At 43.2% G+C, this 27,830-nt stretch overlaps 2 protein-coding genes across 4 annotated transcripts in view; one reads left to right on the top strand and one right to left on the bottom strand.

The window, feature by feature from the left end:
• Positions 1 to 27,830, bottom strand: part of RASGEF1A (RasGEF domain family member 1A) — a 224,869-nt gene that overhangs the window by 105,100 nt on the left and 91,939 nt on the right. The window lies entirely within an intron of this gene.
• Positions 1 to 27,830, top strand: part of LOC307215928 (uncharacterized protein) — a 231,283-nt gene that overhangs the window by 93,761 nt on the left and 109,692 nt on the right. The window contains exon 1 of one of the 3 annotated variants that reach the window (XR_013838708.1): positions 16,476 to 16,554. The exons of the other annotated variants lie outside the window; for them this stretch is intronic. The gene's annotated coding sequence lies outside the window, so the exon portion shown is untranslated. Of the gene's footprint in view, positions 1 to 16,475; positions 16,555 to 27,830 lie in introns of those variants that run through there. 3 annotated transcript variants of the gene reach the window in all.

The following is a 27,830-nucleotide window of genomic DNA, read 5'->3' on the forward strand; positions in this document are numbered from 1 at the left end:
TCCTATGGGTTGAATTACTATTTGCAGAAAGCCACTTAGGAGGGAAAGTTGAGGTTTATGTAAGGCCTGGCCTAGCAATTCCTATTGGTTGGGCGCTGCTGCCACCTGCTAGAATTGCCTCCAGTTGCAGCTGCTGCTTTTCTGCTGCCAACTGCTGTTTGGAGTTTCTTACTGCAGTGCTCTCAGAATTCTGCCTCCTGCTCATCGATTGCAATCCTGAACCAACTGTAAGGCCTAAAGGCACATACGTCATTTGCTATAGCTGGACCTCAGGAGGAGGTGGGACATTCTAGATTCAGATACATGTTTGTGCTACTCTCTGTACTGTTATCTCTTGTATTATTATTATTATTTAAACACACAATCCAAACAGGGCTAGACAAATTCATGTACTATAAGCCTCATAGTGGCCATTAGCTATAGTGGCTAAGTGGAACCTCCATCTTGAGATTGTCTCTAAATGCTTACCTCTGGTTACCAGCTACTGGGAAGGAAGGACATGCACCTTCATGTCCAATTTTGTGAGATCCCAGGGGCATCTGTTTAGCCACAGACTAAGTGCTGGGCTCAATAGATGGGTAGCCCAATCCAGATTAGGCTGTTCTTGTGCTTCCTGATTTCCTGCACGATGGAGGATAGAAATCTGAAGCCTTGTTTTGTTCTGCGGGAAGGAGACACTGCTCATTGCATACACTCGGCAAATCAATACCAACAAGCCAACCCTATATTCTCTCAGGTTGTAGCCGGGTGTATGTGTGCCAGGACAGTCATAGCCCCGGGTACACGATTTTTAGGGGTGGTGGTGAGCCAAGCACCCCTCAACACAGATCCCTGTTCCATCCTGCCCATTGCTGGGGGGTCTCTAGGCCCTGGCCTCACCACCGCATCCCCAGCCCCCTTGTTGAATGGCCACATGGCCAGTGTAAGGGGGGATTTCCATGCCAAGGGCTGCGTCAGCCAGCCACTCCTCTCTACATGGGTGGCAGGGGTGCATCATGGCTCCGGAGGCTAAGGCTGAGATGATGTGTGGGTTCTGTGAACCCTCTGTGCCCTGTGCGCATATGCTCGGTATGAGCATTGGCCTGGCGCTGTGGCTTCTGTTGACCCTCCGTGTCCCACCCCCGCCCAGCATGCTCAGACATGCACACATACCCTGGGCACCAGAAAAGGACATAACACCACTGATTTGAAGGGTAACATCCTGTGGACTGTGCAAATCAAAGTGAACACAAACAGCTGCAAACCCACAGCAGGCTCCAGTGTGGCAAAGCATACACTTTTCAAGTTGAATTGGTGGTGATGTTAAGACAGAGTGTGTGTGCATGAGTTTGGTTGTGCATGGATGTGTGGGGTGCTTATGGCAGCTTCTCCAGTTTTAAATGTGCTTTCAGGCCCCAAATGATTGGCAGCCCTGATGGAAGCTCACCCAATGTCAGTGGTCATTTCCTGTGATTCATCTCCTAGCAACTGGTACCCGAGGGACACGTTGGCTCTGAATATGAAACACATGCTAGTTTGATTTTAGGTTTATTCAGGTGTTCAAAGCATACATGAGAGGATGAAGTGTAGAGGGGGCACACGGTGTATGCACCACTCCTGCCCACAGAGATGCCTGCTCCACCCCAACCTTCACATATTGAGGCTGTAGACCTGTAGGGAGATTCTGTGTTCTGCCAAACATTCAAAGCATCACCCTTCAGTCTGCATCTCTCAATGTATGAAAATCAAGGATGGAGCTGGTAGGGACAGGAACATGTGGTCTTCCTCCCATAATTTCTTCCCCCAGCTTTTATTTGAACACGCAAATAAGGCTGTAATTACTTGGCAACCTGGAATAAAAATCATGAAGAAATGAAATTCAGGATTCTTTCTAAGGATTCATTCTAATTTAACTGATTGCTGTCAATCACATGTTGCTGGAGAGTAGGACTTTAGTCTTGGGACCAATTTAATCACCTGTAGTGTTAGTGCTGTGCTGTTTGCTGAAAAATACCCATCCACTAGATTGAAAATTGTGTTTTGGTAACATATGGAAGTTTTGGTGATGTGTGTTGCCAGTGTGGTTTCTGAATTTTTTTAATACCAGAGTTTGCACTGGCATGGGTAGGAAACAGGTTTTTAGCATCTGTTGCAGCACTTTCACTAATGTGGACAGAATGATCTCAAGCCTATCAACTAGGCTTTGGGAATGTGTGTGTGTGTGTGTGTGTGTGTGTGTGTGTGTGTGTGTATGTAACACACTATTTCGGTAACATACCAACAGTGCCTTGATCAAATAACAACAGAAACAGAATTATAACATTGCATTGGTTTCTAAAATAACAAATTTGATATATGACGGAAGACAATAGATTGAGACTGATGGAAAACCAATAGCTCATTACAAAAATATTTGAAGCAAGAAATAACTGGCCAGTTCTGACCCTTTCTCACACTTTGCTGTATGGAAAGTATCTAGTAAAGAAAGCTGAACTTTAGTCTGTTTTCATACTGATTATGGATTCATATTCGTTTTTGGTAAATCAAATGTAAATCAAAATCCCTGTGCAGAGTAGCAGTGATGTTCTCTGAAGGTAAAAGTGATTACCACATAAATGGATTTTAATGCTTCTTTTGATTAGGTTCTATACTCTTTTTATTTAGCTCATCATGAGCATGTTAGTTCTGTTCCACTGAAATAGCCATTCTCAATCATACAGAGTAAATGTTGTTGCTTTTATGATGACAATAACTTGGTGTGATGAACAAGAAACCTGAAGCAAAACAAGATTGCTACAATAATGTCTACTTGAGAACGAAGTGAGTTTGCTGATTTAATATTGATTAATTTAACAGTAGCGTTTAAGTATGTGCTTAGGAGCATAGCTGGGCAGAGAGATGCTAAAACCATGGGTTTGCACTGATAACATCAGTTTTGAAAATCAAGTCATAGATGAACCAAAAGAAGCATCCTGCAATTGGCCAATCACTTGAATACAGAAGCCCCATTTTTAAGGATGATGTCGGGCCACTGTGAAACTGATTGTGTCTACAATATCTTTTGTTGAGATCAAAGTTACACTTGTTTCATGGCACAGAATACTGTTGTGATCTCAACCTCATATTTCTGTTACAGAATTCACTATATATCCTACTAAATGCAAGATTTGGGCTTCATGGATACATAATATTTTCTGCTCTTCTAGCTGTGGTTAGAGACCCACACCTTGGGGCTTCTACCTCCACCTTGCAATTAAGTCTCCCCTTTTTTCATTCATTATCCTGATATAGCATTATCTCTGCACCACAGATTAACTCTGGGTACCTTTGACCAGCGCTTGCAAAACCAATTTCAGTGCTGAAGTAGCTGAAGTCTGTAGTTACGAATTGGCAGTGGGTGCTAGCATCCATCAGCAACAATGCATTCTTTTCTATGCATTTCTACTCAAAACATACACTTTTGTAACCATCAAATGTGCATTTTTGTATGTTTTTTTTTATTAAACTGAAAGTGGATCACAAAATTTGGAGTACACAGTCTGATAGTTAATTCTGTTCCGATTGGCACATAAGTCCAGGAGCTGCACATTAGGTCTGTGGGGCAGACTGAACAAAATTCTCCTCTATCCCTAGTTGAAACTGGGACAGAAATTTGCACCCCTTCCTGGGCTTCAGATGATTCTCTTTATCTTGAACTTCCCATGCTACTGGGATCCAACCTGCTGGATTCTGTTTGCTTGTATTTCAAGGGCTTGTACCAGAACTAACTGTTGCAATGGATTTCCCTGTTAAATGTGTGGTTTGAATGAGCAACTGTAAATTTTTGGATTTATTATAATATATTTAAAAAACCCATCTCACTAGCATTTAACAATGTCTTCAGGCTCATTTGTCTCAGATTACGTTGTTTCAACATCTGGTGCAATCTGAATGTTATATGGAAACCTAGATAATGAATACTGATCTCTCCAATTCTGTCCTAATGCTCCATTCAGCTGTTAATCCTTTACGTTTTTCCTCCTGGGTGCACCCATTTGCATCAATTCATTTAATGGAAATGTGGGATAATCCAGTTGGTTTACTGAGCCATCTTTAAGCATTATTGCTCTTGATCACTTACACTATTAATGTTTTACACTGAAGAGGCTAATTGATTTTCTAACTTGTTAAAAAGTTACCACTGTTTCCCCCCAGTCCTATTCCAGCTGTGTTAAAAACTGTATGACATGCAGAACTGTAGCAATGGCCACACACTCTCAATTTTGGATGTAACTTGGCATCTCTGTCCAGGACAAACCTTTGGAGGAGAGGAGGGAATGGACTACATTTCGCTTGACTTTCCTATAGTACTTTTTGTGTACAAAGTTCTGTACAAACCCTTATTTTATCACAATGTTCCCCTGAAGGCAAGGGTTGGACTGTTAAACCTATTAACGTTTGCAAAAAAATCAGTAGGATTAACAGTGCAATCCTATGCATGTCAATTCAAAGTTCAATGGGGATTACTTCCAGGTAAATGTGTACAGAAATGCAGCCTTAGATAAACTGCCAGTAGGCATCAGTTCAGTCAAGAAACTTGGCCATCACTGCACTGCCTTTATCTCTGGGTATAAAAAACATGGTTTGGAATTGTACTTAGAAGCTGTTTTTCTTCCACCTCAGTCCATTATGTTTTAAACAAAGAGTAGTTTAGAAAGTGGCTTTCCATTTTTCTGGCTAGCATTAAATGTCCGCTGTAGAAATAAAATGAGATGCAAGTGAGTGGTGTCTGTGACGAGAGCTGGAATGAACAAAGATATGGATGCACTTCCATCCAAAAGAGGTGAATTCTCTTAACAAAGAGTAGAAGATGCCAGTCTGTTAAGTGTGAAGAGTGATCTGTCTAGCTGTCTGTCTTTTAGATAAACAGATGACTTCATTAGCCAACACTGTCGTTTCTAGCATTTCAGGGAGCTATTAAAAATCCACTTTAAAGTTTAGCAGGAAAAAAAAATATATTCTCATTATCTCTGAAAAATCCAGACATCACACAAAAAACACAAGATTAACCTTACATACCCTGCCCTTATTTAAGCATGTAGCAAGATCATTATATGACACTTTCTATGTACTTACATTTTAATGAGAATTTTGGAATAATACTAGCTTAATGCAAAATGGTTTCTGTCAGGGATTTACAGCATGCATAATTTTGCGATGTTTGTGAATCTGCTACAGCAATAATGATCCTTTGCAAATCCCTAGAATTCACTTACAGACCGAAAGGAGAGGCGGCCAAACTACAAGCATTATCCTTATTATTGGGATGTGTGAAGGGTAGCTAACCAGCTGGAAAATTACCAGCTTGGAAGGTTCAAGGCTCTATGTTCCGCTTTGCCATGACTGAGCGATGTTGATGAAAGGATCTTTTCCCCAAGCATTTCCAAGCACCTTATGTTTTTAATATATGGTTCTGTATGTGTGCAGAATCCATATGCATGTAAACTGGGGGTGGGGAGAGAAACCCGGAAGCGCGTGTGTATCTGTGGCTCTGAGAGAATTTCAAATTTCTGCCATGCCTGGTCTACTTCTTCAATGTGAGTGGCAGGCCACAGTGTGGTATAGTGGTTAGAGTATAGGTTTAGATCTTTTGTCCAGCTACTCTCCTTCAGCCTAACCTACCTCATATAAACCTATGAATATAAAATGGGGGAGGACCATGGCAAGCAAAGCTATAAGATACAGTGGTACCTCGGGTTAAGTACTTAATTCGTACTTAACCTGAAACTGTTCTTAACCTGAAGCACCACTTTAGCTAATAGGGCCTCCTGCTGCCGCTGCGCAGCCGGAGCACAATTTCTGTTCTCATCCTGAAGCAAAGTACTTAACCTGAAGCACTATTTCTGGGTTAGCGGAGTGTGTAACCTGAAGCGTATGTAACCTGAAGCGTATGTAACCTGAAGCGTATGTAACCTGAGGTACCACTGTAATTCCAAATATGTTAGCTTGTCAAAAATTGCACATTTGCAGATACATGTCCCAAACTCTTGGTAGTAGTTGTTGAGGCAGAAATATTCGCAGAAATAATTGGGTCTGGTGTGGCTGGTGATAATGTAAGATGAATAATGTTGTTTTCGTCAGAAGCCGAACTGCAGCAGAACACCACTGCATGCAACAAATACATGGTGGAACAGAAATCTGTGCTTACTTAACACTCCTATTTGGGATGCTTTCCTGGAACTGCAAATCTCTGCTTTTTCCTTTGGGGAAATGGAAATCTTGGATATTTGTTGCATCTCTATATTTCCTATTGCTCATAATTACTTAAATTAATATATTTTCCCCATCACGATCCAGCTCAATGCCTCATCCACCAAAGTTGTGATGGTTACTATGAGGAAAGCAAAAACCCGTAAGCTGGCCAATTTGCTTGCAGGAGAAAATTCCTCCCTGGCTTTGAATACAGTGGCCAAGTAAACCATAGGAAGGTCCATATGCCAATTGTCTGCCCCCCCGCCCAGGAGTCCCTAGCTGACTGGGTGAGTGGGTGGAAAATCCAATGACAAACAGCCAAGAAGATGGTTTGCACCAGGCTAGGGGTGGGCTGGGCACAGCCCCAAGCCCTGCCACTGATCAGCCCTGCCTGCCCTCACCTGAGAGGCTGTTGCAGCTGGAGGTGGGTGGAGGCAGGTGACAATCTCCTCTCCTTGCAGCGCTGGAAGACAGCAGCCTCCCCGGACCCACTGTGGCTGAGCCATGCGGCAAATGTCACCCACCCAGAAGCCTGGGTGAGCGGTTATTCTCTATTCGCCTTTCGCCTTTCTGTTTCAGTTCTTATCTCGGGCTCTTTCCTTCAGTTTTCTCTCTCTCACTTCACCCCATGGACCTCATCCTGTTCCATCCTTCTGCCTGCTCTGATACTCTCTAGGATCTAATTAGCTCATCAGCGCAGTGAAAGACCTTTGCCCTGCTGCATCCTTCTATAACGTTTAGGGCAGTTCAACCAATCACTGCCTGGGGCTTGACCACCAATACCACAGTATCTTAGCACAATACAATATCGATAGAGGGGGCAAAGAAAGACCCACAGCATCCGTAACTGAATCCCCCCTTTCTTAAATGCTTTGATTGGAAATCTTGCCCATTGACTCATTAAATTTCACAACCATATGGCAGTGATAAAGCATAACAAATAGCCTAGAAATGAACACATACAAAAGCAGTAATTCAAATAAGGAGATAGTGCTGAAGTCATAAATTGTAATAGCAGAAAACAGCAACAAAGCTGCCATGGTGAATTACCGACTTGTGTTTCCCTTTCAGTATGTTGTTGACATGCCTATATATATATATATATATATATATATATATATAACCAATTTATTCTATTCAGGTTATGGGGGAATTGGGAATGCATTTTATATATGTTAAACATATTATAGTTGTGCAGGGAAACATGTACAATCCGAGTAAAAGCAGATGTTCTTGGAAACTGATTTGCTGTGCCAAGAGGAATCATTTAAAAAAGTTGCCGTATGCTAAGTTAGCAGTAATAATATGCAGAACATTTTACATTCTGTGGGATCTAACAAAAGCTGACACAGAAGAATTCAGTGGGGGTGTAGGATCAATGCATATAAAATGTATCCACATTGAAGCAATTGTTTTGACCTGGTCTGTGTTAATGAGTCTAGCACAGAAACAGACAACAGGTAGGTATGTGTGTGTGTGTGTGTGTGTGTGTGTGTGTGTGTGTGAAACTAGCCCTAGATGCTTCCCATATGCCCCCCCCACTCCAAATGAAGGTTTTGATGTGAAAGACCCCTTTTACCTACACATCAGCAACTTTCTCTTGCAAGGCACAGTCAAAGGGCTCTTTAACTCCCTCCTGTGTTCACCGGCAGATTTCACAGAGCCTTGCCTTTATTATGTTTTTGTGACACTCACTTCAACGTATAGGCAACATGTGTAACCCGCTCTCCCCCTGTGATCATCTTCTCCTGTTAAAGTCACATTTTGGTAGAACACGAGGCTGCAGCCTTCCTAAAGTTTGACTATAAATTCCTATGCATTTTCCTTCTTGTGGCAGTCTGCGCCGCTACAGAATCCCACAAGTTAGTTTCACTTTTGGAAGGTTGATTTCAGCAAAGCTCGGAAGTGCAATCCCAGCATTCTGAAGCTGAAAGAGAATAATCTCCACGAAGATGAATAGGTTTTCGATGTCACCAAAATTCATACAGCATAATCCATCTTCTCTCTGAGTGTGTGTGTGTGTTGCCTGAATATAGCAAGGCTGTATCACACCCTGCTTGCCTTGCAGTCTTCAGGAGATGGAAACTCTGCAGGCAAATTATGAACACCTTGCTTTTAAAAATAGCCACAAAGCTAATATTGACGTACTTTCTGCTTTCCAGAATAAATTCAGTTCTCAACATTCCGTCACTCTGTAGTGTGATTAAGAAAGAGTTTGCAAAAGAGTTTCATCACAGCCTGATTTCTTCATACCGTGAGAAGGTCAAATCCTTCTTGCTGCCTCATAGAAGAGTCATATAGTTCTTATATTCCTACCAACTCCACTAGATTCAGGCATTCTTCATATCTATATATCTAGCTATATCATGTGTGCCAACTTGAATAAAATATTGGGGGCCCCAGGTAAGCCCCACACTACATAATTGATCACAAAGCATGATGTACACACAGCATTTGAATGGCAATGGCTATCAGCTTTGGGGGGCCCTGGCCCCTCAACTATTTTAGGGGGGGCTGAAGTGTCCTTGGCCCCTTGGAGTGGGCTCCTATGATTTATATCTATACGTTTTGTAACTGTGAATGGCTATCTGGATCATGGTAGAAAGTCTCCTTGGTTTTCCACACTTACAAGGAAGCACAGCCAAGGCGGTCATGGTGTTTTCAGAAAGTATGGACACCTTGGAAGGCTGCAAAATGCCGACACCTGGATAGATGATTTGTAGAATGAAAGGACAAACTCTCTGCCCATCTCCAAAGGTAAATGCAACAACTCCCCCCTGCACCCCAGCCCTGAGAATTGCAGCAAAACTTTCTCTTCTATTTGATAATTTTTGAATGTATTTTCTTTGCTCATTAATTGATGGGGACTTGTAAAAAAACCCAGGAGAAGTGTTGGGCACAGAACTACCTCTACCTTTTCTTCTTCTTCTAGGGCAGGCTTCCCCAACCTCAGCCCTCCAAATGTTTTGAGACTACAATTCCCATGAACCCGGACCACTGGTCCTGCTAGCTAGGGATCATGGGAGTTGTAGGCCAAAAACATCTGGAGGGCCGAGGTTGAGGAAGCCTGTTCTAGCGCCTGTGAGCTACCTTTGAACAGCTCAAGGCTTGCAGGTGGTTCCTCAGTCACAGGGTAATGCTCCACCGCATCTGAGAATGTAAATTAAAGTGGAAACCTGAAACCACTTACTGTGCGATAGCTGCTTAAAATGGCCCACTCAGTATTTTTGGATGACACATAGATGATTTGTTTTATGAAGTATCTCATGTGTATAATAACTAACTAACTAAAGGGAAGAAGTGGTTGCCTGTAGACGTTGGCCACTGTGATGTCATGAACTGACAGGACAATGGAGAGGAGGAAGACCAATCACCAGAGCAGCAGGACCCATCACTAGAGCCAGAAGGGCCCCGGTCTCCACAAACACAGTGGGCTCAGCTCAGAAATGTAGGGAACAGTGAGAGGGGTGCTCTAGGTGGCTGAGGCAGACAAGGGCCCACAGACCAGCTCCCTAGCTGGCCAGGTGGAGCTTGCTAGCTCTGGGAGAAGTTATGTAATTCCTCAGGTGGAGTAGGCTTGGAACAGGTGAGGGTCATATGCCTCATCAAGCCCAGATTCTGCAGTATAAAAAGGCAGCAGAGCTGAGGTGCTGTGTCTGCTCAACTGCCCATGTTGATGGACCTTGACTTGGAGGCTCTTGGACCTCCACACAACTGTGCTTTGTTTTTGGACTTTGAACATGGAGAATTGACCCTGGACTGTGGACTTGACATACTGACTTGCCACCAGGTAGGCCAGGGGTGCAGGACATGTAATGACCCTTGGGTGTGGTTAATATGGGTGTGTGACAAACCTGACAAGTGCCTTGAAAGAAACAGCACGTGCTGGGGTTTTTTTGTGGCAGATTGTGGTGGCCATTTTGGGTGCTGTGATTTCTCGCACTGCACTCTTGACACACACAAACCCAAGTGCTTTTTTAGTGGTGCACAAGATGTTGCCCTGAATTTTTTTTTTTTTTTTTTTTGTGGCGAGAGTGAAGTGTAGGCCACATGACTTGCCTGGGAGCACTTCCTGGAAGATGTTTTAGGTCTGAGAAAGTTGGATGGTATGGTGTGGTTGTTCCATGACATAGTCCTTAAAATTTGCAGGCCTTCTCAATTTAGCCACACAGTGTATGTGAGAGATGGGTGTGGGTGCTGGGTGTGACATGCTACAGTCCAGTCAGAAGGAAAGCTAACTTCTGGGCAGCCTCTACCATTTATACAAATGAAGCAGATTGATACCATTTCTGTCACTTTGCATAAGTTATTTGCTCCTGCTAATCATTCAAAAAGCTGAAGGCCATAAAATACGTACAACATAAACAACACAACTTTAACAACACAACATTAATTTTACAACTTAAACAACACAACATTAATTTTACAACAACATTGATCGACTTCCCTTTATCTCGATTTCGGATAATGTTATCTTAATTATCTTTCTGCTGTATCTATTCCAAAATAAAATTTATAACGTAGTAAGCGTTATCTCATGCCTACTGTGATTTTTTTTTTTTAAATACATCTATATTTCTGATTAACATTTTGATTTTCCCCTTGTCTCTATTTCCATATATATTCTAAATTTATCACATTCATTACTAAATTTTGTACTTTTTTGATTTCTTATTTTCTGAGTCAATTTTGCCAATTCTAAGTAATCCATTAATTTAAATTGCCACTCCTTTAATGTTGGGGTTTTTGCTGTTTTCCAGTACTGTGCTATGAGGGTTCTAGCGGCCGCTGTTGCGTATTGAAGAAGGGTTCTATCTTCTTCTTTAATATCTTTGCCAATTATCCCCAGCAGGAAGGTTTCAGGTTTTTTAACAAACGTATATTTGAAAATTTTTTTTAATTCATTATAGATAGATTCCCAGAATTTTTTGAGAATCTCGCACGTCCACCACATGTGAATAAATTCGCCCTCTTTACTCTTACATTTCCAACACAGTTTTCTTTTCTTTTTTTTCTTTTCTTTTTATGTTTATTTCATTTACTTTTGTCTGTTGTATGTCTGTGAAATATAGTTATGCAAAACTTAATAAAAATATTAAAAAAAAAAAAAAAGCTGAAGGCCTGGGCCTTGATAACTGGGAATCCCTTCATTTATTTGTTTAAGAAATGTATGCCTACTTCCAACTATATGTCTCAATGCAAGCAATGGAAAAAATCAAATGTATAACATAGACAAAATGTTAAAATGTAGATTAAAACATAAGAACACAGAACATTAGAACGTTATTTATGGCATAAAGGCAACTCCAACCATATCGGTTCGATTTTGAAAAAAATGCAATTCTCAGGAAGCTGAGTTTTTCAGCCTGCACACACCTATGTAATTCTGGCACATTCATACATAACTATGGTTACCACGCACACTCCTGAAAGTGTTCAGCCTTAGCAATCTGCATTTGGTGACGAGGGCATGATAAAAGCTAGCTCAGTGTGTAACTGGAGTTTGCAGATAATGTTCCTGACTCCATGCAGTCAGAGCTACTGTCTAACAGTCAAAGTAGAAGGGAGATCTGTGGACCTGACATTCGCATCATTTATATACATGCATTTATATGAATGTGGTATACAGGGGGAATGAGAGAGCAGTCACTACCCCCAAACAGAGTTTTAATTATGAGGAATGAATCATTTTAAGACATGCCTGATATCTCCCCCCAAAAGCAAAATAGGGAGACTGAAAATAAGGGCAACTGGAGTGTATGCAGCAGTGGAATAATTTTTGTTTGTTTCCTGTAGGTTTCTGTCTGTTTTTAAAAATAAATTTGTTTAGGGTTTTGGTCCTGTCTGCTTATAAGAGTCGGTTGTGTGGTGTTCCCTCCCCCCCACGTTCTGTTAAAGCAGATTGTGTTGCTGCATAGATTTCAACACCCCTCCCCAATCCTGCTTTGCTAAAGAGCTTTTAAAAATGCTTCATTCAGTTTACAGCAGGGGGAGAAAAACACAGAAAGAAGTGAAGTGTGCGCTAAACATTATTTTATAAACTGCGAGGCATTGTTTTAGTCTGAAAGGCTCGGGTATCTTCCGAGTTGCCATGGTGAGAGAGAAAAATGGCTCAAACAAATTCCTGTGGAGAACACCTTTTTTTATAAAGTGAAAATCATCGTTCAATAGGCCCCTGTGCTTAATAACTCATGAAAACATTTGTGGGCATTCTCAAAGGCTGGGGTGATGTTTTCACAATGGTTTGTCTTATTCCATTGAACTGGTTGCACAGCTGAAAAACAGAAGCTGTAATAATTTGATTTCCTCCCTCTGTGTGAATGTGGGTGAGGGCACTAGACCTTGGTGAGATTGGATCCTCATGGGGGGGAGGGGCCATCGTTCAGTGACTGAGTGCATGTTTTGCATACCGAAAGTCCCCAATTCAACCCACAGCACTGAAAGGACCATAGGGAGCAGGCCTCACGAGAATCTTTGCCTGAGATCTTGGAAGACTGGCTGTCAGCCAGCTAGTGTAGGACACATCATTATGGGCAGCCCCAAAGTCTGATCTGCAGTAGGAAACCATGTTTGTGGCTACATCGTTATTGAAGAAACAATGGGATGTTCCAGGTTGCACAAAATTCCACACTAAATTTTGGACTCCCATATCCTGCAACTTTTAGCACAATGGGTCAGTGTCTCTGGCTGTTAACCAGTAGGTTGGTGGTTTGAGCCCACCCAGGGATGGCTGTGGGCAGGGGCTGGACTAGATGACCCATGGGGTCCCTCCCAACTCTACAACATGGGTGGTGCTGTGATCTAAACCACCAAGCCTCTTGGGCTTGCCGATCAGAAGGTCAACGGTTCGAATCCCCATGATGGAGTGAGCTCCCATTGCTCTGTCCCAGCTCCTGCCAACCTAGCAGTTTGAAAGCATGCCAGTGCAAGTAGATAAATAGGTACCGCTGTGGCGGGAAGGTAAATGGTTTTTCTGTGCGCTCTGGCTTCTGTCACGGTGTTCTGTTGTGCCAGAAGCGGTTTAGTCATGTTGGCCACATGACCCAGAAAGCTGTCTATAGACAAACACCAGCTCCCTCGGCCTGAAAGCAAGATGAGCGCCGCAACCCCATAGTCACCTTTGACTGGACTTAACCATCCCAACTCTACAATTCCATGATTCTGTGATTTCTGAGGTAAAAACAAAGACATCTTTGTGTGGAGATTCTTGAAGAATTTATGGGGTGGGGGCGGTCTGCATTCTGGTGTGAACTTGGCTTCCAGATTAATATACAGACTTCTCTGAAGTAAAGCTCTGGAATTCTACAAGGTAAATGGTTTGCAATTTCATTTGCAATTCTAGCTCCTTGGAGCAGCTGGAAAGCACAGCAAGTGGACCCATGGGGACATAAATCTTCTTTTTTTGCCATGTCATTTCCCTGAATGGATTTATTTATTATTTATTCTTATTTATTATTGAATGTATATCTCAACATTCCTCCCAAAGGAACCCAGAGCAGCAAACGACAAGTGATAAAACAATGAAAAACATCTGTAGAACAATTCCCGTGCAGATGTAGTCCAGGGGAGATCTCAACTTAAAAGTCTTGTTGGAAGAACTCTGTCACACTACACATGGTCCAGCTATGGAATTCACTCCCCCAGGATGCTGTGATGGCCATCAACTTGAATGGCTTTAAAAAGAGGATGGGACAAATGCATGGAGGAGAGGGCTATTAATGGCTGCTGACTATGATGAGTATGTTCTACCTCCACAGTTGGAGATAGCAATGCTCCGAGTTGCTGGAAACTGCACGGAGGGAAGAGTGCTCTTGTGCTTTTGTTCTGTGTCCTGGTTTCCCACAGGCATCTGGTTGGCCACTGCGAGAACAGGTTGCTGGACTAGATGGGTCAGGCTATTCTTATGGTCTTATGTTAGGAGGAAGGTATTCAGTAGGCAACAGAGTTAGCAGAGATGGTGCCTCTCATGTTTAAGAGGAAGGAATCCCAAAGGGTAAGTGGCACAACACTAAAGGCAAATTCCTGCATTGTAGGGAATGGATATCCTACAGCATGTAGTGGTTGATTGGATTATATAAGGGGGTGAAATGATATTTCACGTATCCTGGTCCCAGGCTGTATAGGATTTGACACCAACGCCAGTACCTTGAACCTTGCTCAGTAGCTTAGTTGGCATGTCATCATGCACTATTTCCTTCAGGGACATTTTTTGATACATTTTCAATGTCATTTGACTTTGGAACTATTTCCCTTGAAAGAAATGGATGAAGGAAGCTGTTGAACACTTTGTAAACTTGTACGTACTTTTGTGTACATAAAATTTTGTGCGTTTTTTTAAAAAAACCACACCACATATGTGAAAATAGAATGGAACACACTTTCTGTTGGTCGCTTTAAACATCACGACAAACTGAATTAAGATTGATTTCTGCATTGTTTTGTGTCCTTGTGTTACCCTAATTCTCACATCAAAAATCTTTTCCCAAGCACGTTACCAAACGCTAAGAGTTCTGCTAGACTGCTTGCCTGTTAGTCAGTACAAAAGAAATGTTCTTCATTGGTCTCCGTCAAACCTTGTCACACTGATTATGAAAAAAGAAAAGAGGATGCTCAGCCTAGCCACAATTTGTGGGCCCCTGGGCTGACTTCCATACTACTTTTAAAATTGGTTTTCATGGAAACAGCTCCAAAGTTTCCTTAGAAAGTGGAATGGGGGCATGACATTCCAAGGACTGTTGTCAGAAAATCAGGACTGCTTCTGGTAAATCAGGACAGCTGGAGCACATGCAGAGCTCAAGTGTGTTTGCTTATTCAGATGATTTGGTGAAAGCATTTGAGAATGAGAGAGAGGGATTCTGTTATCTTGGATGGTTTATCTAAGCATCATGCTTTCCTTTATAGGGTGTTAGAGCTAAGAGGGTGATAACTTCTAGATCTCCATTGATAGGCACCAATGCCTGCAGTCATGACACTTTGATGCAGCACCATCTTGTGAACACCATCTGCTGCAATTTGATAAATTTAGAAAGGAATTTTTCTTAGCAGGCAGAACTTGGCAGAACTCTCTCCCCTTAATCCTACAGACTGAACGGTCTCTGCCTAGCTGCTTCCTAATATGATGGTACAGTGGTACCTTGGTTCTCGAACTTAATCAGTACCAGGAGTCTATTTGACTCCCAAAACCATTTGAAAACCAAGGTGTGGGTTCCAATTGGCTGCAGCAGCTTCCTGCAGTCAAGCAGAAGCCGCATCAGACGTTCGGTTTCCAAAAAAGTTAGCAAACCGGAACGCTTACTTCTGGGTTTGCGCCATTCGAGAGCCAAAATATAGTACCAAAGCGTTTGAGAACCAAGGTGTGACTGTACTTGGGATGGGGCAAGGTTCCAGGCATGTAGGAATTTGATATGGAATTAGGAATGTGAGGATTTTCTGTCTTGCTGGTTTATGTGACATTAATTTGCTCTGCCCTGCATCCTGAATTCCATTTTAACTAAGCATCCACACTTCTTTTTGGTTCCCTGACTTCATTTTACCTTTCCCTCTGCTCCACTATAGATGCACATGTGTAACTTGGTTGAATCACTGTAAAAATGATAAATGGTAATGCGACTGAGTGCATCAAGGTGCTTTCTGTGGTATTTTACTGATGCACAGCTGCACATTGGTAAAATCTGATAAGAAACAATCTTAAGACTTTCATATGTTCAATCACATCAAGTTTTAGCTTTTCATCTTTATCATTGCATTAAACTGTTGCAAACTGTGTTCTGTACAGCACTCAGTAGATATTTGTAATTATTTTTAAAAAGGTGTAATGCAGTATCTCCAGTTTGTTCCATGGAAACAAGGCCATGTACTTCAGAACTTCAGCCTGGCCAAAGAAAGAACAGTTGCAGAGAACTTTCTTCTTTCCCCCCTCCCTGCCAGAAAGAACTCTCAGCTCCAACTGCCAGTGGGACAGCAGAACCACAGAGGGAACCACATTCTGAGCCCACTGAGTAGCCAAAGGAAGACAGGCTGTGGGTTCAACAGGAGCATCTCTGTGCCTGTTGTGCTGTGACTGCAGAACTGAAGGCAAGCTGTCGCCTCTCACTTAATGATGCTGTGCCCCCTGAGCCGCTACATCACAGAAACCAGGTGTTTCACCCCGCGAATGCCAAGCCGCCCCTCCGGATTGGATGAGAAATGACACTGCAGCCTCCTGATTGGCTGGAGGGCAAGGAGGAAGTTGGTGGAAGGGGGAGGCCTCTCCCCACCCACCCTACCCCCTCCCCACCAAGCCCAAACACTCATCCATGGCTTCCCCTACTGCATTCCACACAGCAGGAAAGATTTGCCTTCATGGTGAGTACCGGCACCATTTTTTCCTAGAAAAAAACCACTGGTTCTGACTATACACAGTTTTGGCTTTATGCGCAATCCTCAGAACCTAACACAGGTTTCCTCAGCTTCGGCCCTCCAGATGTTTTTGGCCTACAGCTCACATGATTCGTAGCTAGTAATTAAGTATTTTAAAGTATTTTAAATTTGTTGTTAGCCGCCCTGAACCCGGTTTTTGAACCTGGAAGGGTGGGGTATTATTAATAATAATAATAATAATAATAATAATAATAATAATAATAATAATTTTTATTTATATCCCGCCCTCCCCAACCGAAGCCGGGCTCAGGGTGGCTAACAACAATAAAATATTAAAAGGTAAAGGTAAAGGTACCCCTGCCCGTACGGGCCAGTCTTGACAGACTCTGGGGTTGTGCGCCCATCTCACTTAAGAGGCCAGGGGCCAGCGCTGTCCGGAGACACTTCCGGGTCACGTGGCCAGCGTGACATCGCTGCTCTGGCAAGCCAGAGCCGCACACGGAAACACCGTTTACCTTCCCGCTGGTAAGCGGTCCCTATTTATCTACTTGCACCCGGAGGTGCTTTCGAACTGCTAGGTTGGCAGGCGCTGGGACCGAGCAGCGGGAGCGCACCCCGCCGCAGGGATTCGAACCGCCGACCTTTCGATCGGCAAGACCTAGGCGCTGAGGCTTTAACCCACAGCGCCACCTCACCACATTATAAAATCATTTCATTATAAAATTAATTCAAATCAAATTGATGGCAACCATTGGGCTAGAGTTCTGTGAAGATTGCCAAAGGAGGGAGTCAGGCTGTGCCCTGGCCAAAGACCTGGTGGAACAGCTCTGTCTTGCAGGCCCAGCAGAAAGATGTCAAGTCCCGCAATGATAAAGATGAAAAGCTCAAACTTGATGTGATTGAACATATGAATGTCTTGTGACAGAGCATTCCACCAGATCGGAGCCACAGCCGAAAAAGCCCTGGCTCTGGTTTAGGCCAGCCTCACTTCTCTGTGGCCTGGGACCTTCAAGATGTTTTTGTTTGAAGACCGTAAGGGATGATGGGAATTGTAGTCTCAAAGCATCTGGAGGGCCGAGGTTGAGGAAGCCTGACCTAACCCCTGCACAAGTTGCGAATCAACTGTGTTTCTCAAGCACAGTCAACAGAACACATGGTGCATTATGTATTTTTGCAGGCAACCCCCCCCCCCCCATACCAGGTCCTGCACACCAAGGAGCTTCCAGTCTAAATCTTGACAGTGGGGAAATGATGAAGGGGTGAGGAGGAGAGACAAGAAGTGCATGACTAAGTAAATGCTGTGATACATAATGAGGCCTGGGGAGTACCTGTGTGCTACGCAATAACATGTGTAAGACTCCACCACAAATGCTTCCCCTCCTCACCGTAAAGCAAAGCTGTGTTGGGAGAAGGGAATTTAGAGCAGAATAGGAGAAGCCGTGTTTAAAGCTACCCCTGACCGTGGTTTCCCTGCTCCAAATTGCCCCCCTGGCTTTCCCCCTGCAGGGTTCAAAACACATGTTTGTGAAAGTAAATGTGTTCATTGGGATTTGGCATAATAAAACTGATATGTTTGTAGCGGAGATGCGCCTTTTAGACCATATGGAATACTTTTATACAACTGGAGTATTTGTCAGGATTAATTTCATTCTCTGATCATGGCTTATTAACAGACATTCATATTGCTGGCTATCATTAAACAGTAGCTTAGGGAAATTAAGAGAGTTTCCTCAGTAAGTAATTAAAAATGGGCAGACTTTTAAATATACGCTTTATGTAGGCTCTCTATAGGGAGAGTTTTATCCTTTCTGAAGCACCCAGTCAGAGCCCCTTAAATATTTCTTCTTCTCTATGCTCTGTTTCATCAGTTTCATTTTGCTGATACAATCACACTTTTGCTTTCCCAATTATGCATGTTATGCACCGAAGCATAATATGTGGGCAAAATCCATACAAAATGAAGCAAAAGTTTCAATGGTTAAGTATGTATTTACATTTGTTCAATAAAATCAATTGAGTTTAGGCTTACTAGGGAATAAGCAGCACTGAACATGGTGGGGGGCGGGTAGAAAGCTGCCTCAGGTCTAGAGCAGCATTGCCTACAAGGAATAATGGCATAAAGTTCTCCAGATTGAACCTGGAACTTTACCACAAAGCTATAGACTTTCCACTAGAGACTTACTTTTGAGTAAACATACTTAGGACCATCTTTTGTTTAAGGGGCACCACTCTTCCCCCCCCCCCAAATAGCATAATGGTTATGCATGCCATCTTAGAAAAACACTTTGTTATAACAGAGTTATACCATCAGACTCTCCAAATGCCCCTATTTTCTAGGGACAGTCCTGGATCTAGAAAACCATCTCTGAATGTCCCGCTTTTCATTAGGAGGGTCCCTATTTTCAACAGAGAAATGTTGGATAGTATGGAGTTAAGCTCCAAGCCAAGGAGATAAACAACACTGCAACCTTAAGAAGATATCTGAAGGCAGCCATGTATAGGGAAGTTTTAAAATGTTTCATTATGGGTTTTTTTATATGGTGGAAGCTGCTCAGAGTGGCTGGGGCAACCCAGTTAAACGGGCAGGATGATGATGATGATGATGATGATGATGATGATAATAGAATAGGACATCCTTATTTTCAATGGAGATATATTGGAGGGTATACCCCGCTTCATATTCAGTTTATATACTCCTTCCCCATATAGGAGGATTATCCCTGATACTCCTGGCAAGGATTCTTCCTGTGGGATCCCAACACAGTGGTACCTCTGGTTAAGAACTTAATTCGTTCTGAAGGTCCGTTCTTAACCTGAAACTGTCCTTAACCTGAGGTACCATTTTAGCTAATGTGGCCTCCTGCTGCTGCGCGCGGCCACTGCGTGATTTCTGTTCTCATCCTGAAGCAAAGTTCTTAACCTGAGGTACTATTTCTGGGTTAGCGGAGTCTGTAACCTGCAGCGTCTGTAACCTGAAGTGTCTGTAACCCGAGGTACAACTGTAATAGTATCCCCATTTCAATAAATGTATCTTTTGCCTACCTTCTTTTACCCAAATAAAGAATGACAGTTTGTACATAGCCGCTTCAGTGCCATTACCCCAATCAATGATTTTCCTAACTTGGGACTATTTTTACATCAGCATGCTGTGGAACACTTGTGAATCTGTTGCAGATCCCCTAGGCATTGCAAAAGGTTTTGGAATGCATCATAGGGTACACTGTCAACATGGTATGTTGCCCTTAGGCCTATGGGGCTTTGCTATTCCTCTGCATGATCTGAGAGGGCAGCCTAGAATTTCTGCAAGGGCGGAAAAAAATTCCTCCTTCTACATACACACTAATGGCACAGGAGCCCTTTCCTTCTTTAGTAAGGGTCATCCTAATTAATAGCAGAGTTGGGAAAACCTACTACCATAGAATAAAATTTCCCACTGGATTTTTGTAGCCAATTGTTTCATGGAACTTTGTGGATTGATTCTAGTGGAAAAAGGTTCTTGGCTACACCAGATCAACCAAAAGGCCTCTAGGCCTTGGTGCAACACCTGGATGCTATCATACATCGTACAATCCTTGATGAATCTTGGGAAATGACTCTGCAGAGGTGATACAAAAGACTTCATATGCTGATGAATGCAACTGGGGATGCAAAGGACGGAAAGGATCCAGATTGGAGTCTGCTGTGGGCTTCCGTAAATCCAACCCTGAACCTCAACATCCACTGTTGAATTCTGATTCTCTCCTCCCTCTCTCCCTGAGTATGGAGGCAACCTGCATTAATAGCATGCAATTTGGAAGGTTTTATGTTGGATACTACACAACATGGACTAACAAATTACGGCCTCGTAGTTCAGAGTCTATAGTTTACAACTCCCACTGCAGAAGCATTTTAGTATTAAAGCTTCTTAAATGGAAAAGCAGCAAGCCCCATATTTTTTAAAACGGCAACATTGACAGCTAGACAGAGTAATATGTTGGTGCCATATAGCTTTTACAAGTGGCTCACAAATACAGGAGTGAAGGTGCTGAAAACATAAACTTGGTGGTGGGGAGGGAGGGATTGGAGCCTCCTTCTCCCTAAAGGTTTGTGCCACTTAAGACAAATCCCTCTTGCCTGGAGTTGGCCTGAAAGTATAAATATTTAGAAGGTATCACTCCAAAGCGAGGGTGGCTGGGATGCCTCTGGAAACTTGAGCAAAAAGCAGGTGCAGTCTTACAGATTGGGTTGTTCTTCACCTGTGGCATATATTACAGAACCTTACTCTCCTGCCTTCCTGTGAACATAACAAAACTAAAATCTTCTTAAGCTACTTTAATGCCAGTAATCACTACCAACCTCAAGATATGTCTTACTGCAATTGTTCTTGTGCATTCCTCCTCCTTACCCTGCTTCTCACCTCTTTTTTTGACTGATTGTCAGTCCATAGAATATTGTAAGCTCCTTGGGGCATATATATACTTTTTGTGTGAGTGTCTGGAGGCGGTTGGAGGATAGATGGCGGCTAACAGATTGAGGTTGAATCCTGACAAGACAGAAGTACTGTTTTTGGGGGGGGGACAGGAGGCGGGCGGGTGTGGAGGACTCCCTGGTCCTGAATGGGGTAACTGTGCCCCTAAAGGACCAGGTGCGCAGCCTGGGAGTCATTCTGGACTCACAGCTGTCCATGGAAGTGCAGGTCAATTCCGTGTCCAGGGCAGCTGTTTCTCAGCTCCATCTGGTACGTGGGCTGAGACCCTACTTGCCCACGGACTGTCTCGCCAGAGTGGTGCATGCTCTAGTTATCTCTCGCTTGGACTACTGCAATGCGCTCTATGTGGGGCTACCTTTGAAGGTGACCCGGAAACTACAACTAATCCAGAATGCGGTAGCTAGACTGGTGACTGGGAGCGGCCACTGAGACCATCTTGTAAGACCTACACTGGCTCCCAGTACGTTTCCGAGCACAATTCAAAGTGTTGGTGCTGACCTTTAAAGCCCTAAACGGCCTCAGCCCAGTATACCTGAAGGAGTGTCTCCACCCCCATCCTTCTGCCTGGACACTGAGGTCCAGTGCCAAGGGCCTTCTGGCAGTTCCCTCGCTGTGAGAAGTCAAGTTACAGGGAACCAGGCAGAGGGCCTTCTCGGTAGTGGCACCCATCCTGTGGAATGCCCTCCCACCAGATGTCAAAGAGGGAAAAAACGACCAGACTTTTAGAAGACATCTGAAGGCAGCCCTGTTTAGGGAAGCTTTTAATGTTTAATAGACTATTGTATTTTAGTGTTCTGGAAGCTGCCCAGTGTGGCTGGGGAAACCCAGCCAGATGGGCGGGGTATAAATAAATTATTATTATTATTATTTTATTATATTTTGCTTACACCTAATAATAATAAATAATAGTAATAATTTTACTATTTATACCCCACTCATCTTACTGGGTTTCCTCTCAGAACCCATGAGTTCTGAGCCAAGCTCTGAAGTAGGAAATAAGCCATGCTGAAGGAAAATTGTGGCGGGGGGCACTTGCAAGGAAGGGTGAAAAACCCCTTCACATCTTTCTTCTGTACAAGCACCGCCTCACCCCTGTATTCACAGTATCTCAGCAAACCTCTGTTTGGAAGCCCATGTTTGCCAACACAATGTTTGCCACCCTGCAACATATTGCCCAAGATGTGGATAGCTCAGCATGACACTCTTAATCTCTAGGATGTGAGTTCGAGACCCACATTGGGCAAAAGATTCTTGCATTGCAGGGGGTTGGACTAGATGACCCTCACGGTCCCTTCCTACTCTGCAAGTCTATGATTCTGTGCTGTAATGGCCAAGCTGGCCCTGGTAGGTATTGATAGCTGCTAATGCAGGTTGAGCAAACACACATTAGTTCTTGTATTGCAGTAAACTGCTTCAGTCTGATGGCAGATTTATAATAAGGAATTCCCTATTATTTGCATTGTAGAACGGACTGCAAAGGCTTTGCCCCTAGAAATACATAGCTATAGCCTCTATTCAGTGAAATCAGAAGTGACACGCTACAAATGGTTTCTAGCTTCAAATTACAAGTCCCCATTACTGTCATCTATGCAAATGTTTTTCGACAGCTGCTCTTAGTAAATCATAGGAGGACGTGAAATCTTCAAGACGGTTTTCATCATTTGTCTATTTTCTTTTCTTCTTTTTAAAATGTTTATAGTCATCGTGGCTTTTCTTTCCCATTTGTCTTGTTGCACTCTGTGAGCACGGTTCAACCTGGAAGGCTAAATTTATTGGTCTGGAAAATGCTCGTCAGAGAGAAATTTGTCACAGCTTAGCCTAAACATTTTGCTTGATGAGTTTTCTCGCAGAAATTGTTGCGGCTTGATGTTTCCTTACATTCCGTTTATATGAGAACTGTGCGCTTAAGACAAAGCTGAAACACATGATCGACAGTCTCGCTGGATGTGCTTTTCTTATGCTGAGCCATGCCTTGTCAGAATGCAGGTGGCAGGTTGTGTGTCTGGATGCTGCCCACCCCTAGGCTAGCCTTTAGCTGTGGTGGAAGAAGCTATACTGCTGATCCGCCCTCCAAAACTCTAACTGGTGCTCAGGGCTGTCCCCACACATCATCACACCTTCACACCAAACATACCTCATGGATGGAGAATAGAGAGGTGTATGTGAGTGTCTACTGTACAAAGTCCAAACCTGCATGTCTTGTTCTGCCCACTTCTGCCTCCAACCCTAACAATCATTGGCATTTGGCGCATGGAAGGTTTCAGCTATTGGATTGAAGGAAATGAGGCCCTTGGGATGAACAGTGTTTCTCTCCCCCCCCCCTGCTGTTGACAAGGAAGGAGCGTCTCTACCCCCATCGTTCTGCCCGGACGCTGAGGTCCAGCGCTGAGGGCCTTCTGGCGGTTCCCTCATTGCGAGAAGCAAAGCTACAGGGAACCAGGCAGAGGCCCTTCTCGGTAGTGGCGCCTGCCCTGTGGAACGCTCTCCCATCAGATGTCTTCTGAATGTCAGGTAGTTATTTATTGCTTTGACATCTTAAGGCAGCCCTGTTCAGGGAAGTTTTTAATCTGTGATATTTTAGTGTATTTTTGGTTTTTATGGAAGCCGCCCAGAGTGGCTGGGGAAACCCAGCCAGATGGGCGGGGTACAAATAATAAATTATTATTATTATTATTATAGTACAATTTGGTTACCACTGTGATTGGCTTTTGTATATGTACAGTGGTACCTCGGGTTAAGATACCTTGGTCCTGCATACCTGAAGGAGCGTCTCCACCCCCATCGTTCACTGAGATCCAGTGCGCCGAGGGCCTTCTGGCAGTTCCCTCATTGAGGGAAGTGAGGTTACAGGGAACCAGACAGAGGGCCTTCTCGGTAGTGGCGCCCACCCTGTGGAATGCCCACCCTTCAGATGTGAAGGAAATAAGCAGCTATCTTCTCTTTAAAAGACATCTGAAGGCAGCCCTGTTTAGGGAAGTTTTTAATATTTAATGCTGTATTGTTTTTAACACTTGATTGGAAGCCGCCCAGAGTGGCTGGGGAAACTCAGCCAGATGGGCGGGGTATAAATAATAAATTATTATTATTATTATTATTATTATTATTATTATTATTTAAGAACTTAATTCGTTCCGGAGGTCTGTTCTTAACCTGAGATACCACTTTAGTTAATGGGGCCTCCCGCTGCCGCCGCACCACTGCCGTGCAATTTCTGTTCTCATCCTGAAGCAAAGTTCTTAACCCGAGGTACTATTTCTGGGTTAGCGGAGTCTGTAACCTGAAGCGTCTGTAACCTGAGGTACCAATGTATCAGGGTGTGAGGGTCATTGTGTTGTCCTTAGTGTTAGGCAACAAAATGTCTTGGGATGACCCTGGGACAGGCACGCCAACTGTAGAGGGCTGAGGTGTCTTTGTTTGACCCCCTCAATATTTCTTGGCAGGGGCTGCGGACCCTCAGTGTTGAAGGGATGGAGGAGGCTGAGCATGGGGCCGAGTGCAGCACAGGCTCCTTCTGAGCATGAGAGGAGCCGCCACTGGCCACTGAAGGCACACCATGCTGGGCTCCATGCTTGGCCTCCTCCTGATGATGCATGCGCTGGGTGCATGACATCAGGCACATGACGTGACACCAGGTCCACTCAACCTGGGGTGCAATTCAGTACCTCTGCCCTGGGATCAGGTTGAAGGAGCCAGCCAAGTGCTTTCAGTAATTCCCTCTTTCTGTGCTTGCGCACCGATTATGATGCACTAATTTCATGAGAGTTGTGCTTGCGTTGAGAAAATGAGGAGGAGGCAAGAAACCTCACCATCAGTTGGTTAATTAGGAGTTTGCTCAGTTCACGTCTGAGGTGGCGGCTTTGAACCTATGATAAGCTTAGCAAGTAATGTACTAAAGTTAAGTGCATTGCCATGCAGGAAACCCCCTTAAGTAACTGCTTGTACCCTTGTTAACTGACAGCTCAGACTTGAGAAAGCCAGCATTATGGCAAAAGCACCAATAATAGCACTGGGATAACCTTCTAATCCCTCTGCACATTTCTGGAAACAATTCTTTAGAAGACTCCAGCTGTCAGTCTAGGTCTGTCAACGTAAGATGCCAAGACAGAGAAGGTTAGACGTGTGGTCATTTATTTATTTTTGAGGAGGAGAGGAGGGTGAGGAATAACGGAAACCTACCAATTATTCAATGTCTGAATATAGGCTGAATTTGACATTAGCGACCAGCATCAAATTGCACGTTGCAGCTTTGGTTATTTAACCAGCCCAGCCTAATTTGGTGTGTTTAATCAGTTAATATATCCCCCCTTTTGTAAACAATTTACATCCATAGCAGCTTCCATTTAATAAAATGAAATAACACCAATAACTGAATAATTTTAAATGAATAAAAACGCCATTCAAAACTTTTGCAGTTGTAACTGCAAACTATAAGAGCAACATATAAAACCATTTCAAAGAGTGGTAAAGCCCTTAAATAAGTGAGTAACCATTGTGCAATGGATCAGACCAATCAAAATTCATAAAAGTAAATTACAACAGGCTTTCTCCAGAGTAGGGCCATGTCTAAATCCTGAATCAAATTGGGCAGATTTGTACCAAATCTGAATCACATCAAAACAGATACAATAGCTACATACCAGGCTCAGTGGACCCACCAGATACATATTAGGCTCGGTGCCAATATCTAGACCTCAAAACAGTCTCTGAAAAGGTCAACCAGATGTCTCCAAAGTGTTATTAATGACAACACCAGGGTGTGGGGAGGTGGAAAGCTGGATTTCACTAATTGGGAGATGCTGCACAGTTTGGCGTGATGTTGCTCCTGGCCACACTGGGTCTCCCATCAGGAGAGGTTGCCCGGACCAACACAGCCTGGTGGGCAAATGTTGCATTGGGAGGACGACAATGCAACAGTCATCACATATGCAATGCACTCACTGTGTGCATGGCACCAGCCCCTCCCCCCAATGTTAGGTGCAACTCAGCACTAGTGGGCATAATAAAATCACCAAATTAGAAGGCAGGGGGAAATGCAAAAGGGAATGCCTGTTGGTACGAATGGAAAAGACAAATGTTGCTAATCGTAAATCCAAATAAATGCAGATGTAAACTTCTCTGGTTTAATTCAAATGGGGAGGGGAGGTGGATTGACAGCTAAATTCTGCTCAAATGTGGATAAGCCTTTAAAATGAGAAATCTAGTTCTTGCAGAGGTGGTAAACCTATCTCTTGATAGTAACCACTTCAGAGAACAGGTATGGGTTCACATGATAGAATTCTCCCTCACACAAACCAAGATTCCTGGACATGGAAAAGTAGCATGTTTATTTTGCTGATCATCTCAGAAAAACATCTCTGTGGCTCTACTTTGGTTTCACTTCTTCCCATTATGACTTTTGCAGTTGGTTTTTTGGCAGCGGGTTATAGGCATTTGCAGGCAATCTGCAGCTCCTCTGAACCACATAGACAGACACACAGCTGTGATTCAGCAAGCCATAGTCTTTGAACTGGAACACTACTAGGGGACTTTTTTTTTCAAAAGCCTTGCCAAGGTTTCTGTCTGCCCTGCTGTGCCAATGCTGGTTAGTGGCCTAGCTAGAAGTACCTTAGGGTATCTTTTGTTTGCATGGCCGTATTTTCCATACATCCCCAACAGTAACTATGATTGCTGCTCTTTTCATCTGGCTGTCAAATGTTTGCATCCTGCAGTTACCTTGAATATCCCCTCATTATTTCCCAGCCATGCGTACAGTTCAACACTGAGCCACACATTTTTGTCTCAAATGTATGCATTGTGTTTTGTAGTTGCTCTCCCTCTTGAAAACTGATGCATATTTAGAAAAACACATTGTGTTTATAAAAATACTCAAAGCAATTGGCAATGAAAATTAAAAATTAAAAGCTAAGAACAACAATGAAATGTGCATACCATAAATATTTAAGTTAAACCGCCATTACAACCAATAACTAAGGAACTTGACAGCAATAGCTGGGGAAAGCTCTTAAGAACAAAAAGTCTCCATGTGTTGTTGAGAAGAACATAAGGAAGTAGTCTGCTGAAATGCCCTTTTTAGAATGTTGTGCGAAACTTCCTATGTATCTGTATTTTCTGCTGTTACAAATTGAGTTTTACTGAAACTAAGGGTAGTTTGAAACAAGACAACTTCAAACCATGGTTCATGAAGATGTTTTGCTTAAACCAAATTCATATTCATCTAAGGAAATAAAGTGGTATTTGGGTGCTTTTGGCCTCTAAAATAAGTTTGTGGTATGCTTTTGTAGGCAAAGATCGAACCAATCCATTGTAAACTGCTTAGTAAACCATTAACAGAAGATTGGTACTTGTGTTTTTTTTTTTTTTGGGTGGGGGGGGGGAATGGCAAAGCAGTGGCAGGCAAAATAAAATAAAATATATGTACGAAGATGTGGGTTTCATTTGTTTCTGGGAAAAGAAAGATGGGGAAAGGTGCATTCTGATGAATGTGATTAAGTTCTTGCCCCCCTCTGAACTCTGTAAAATACATCACAAAAGATGTCTCTGCAGAAGTCAGTCGGTTCACTGCACGAGAACAATGCATAATGATTGCTTTTCTGCTATTATTGTTAACATCAACATTCATTTATGCACAGCGCTTTGTCAATAGAATGCTTTTCGGAATCAACTGACAAACTAGAGCTGGTCAAATTGGTGCTGCTTTTACTGGTTTGGCACACGTCTCCCTCACCACCCCTGGTGTACGTTCAATAGGGAAATAATAGTCTCCTCTCAGGTTGCTACCTAATTTCAGCAAAAG

This window comes from Podarcis cretensis (genome assembly GCF_951804945.1).
Source record: "Podarcis cretensis genome assembly, chromosome: 5".
Classification (NCBI taxonomy): Eukaryota; Metazoa; Chordata; class Lepidosauria; order Squamata; family Lacertidae; genus Podarcis; species Podarcis cretensis.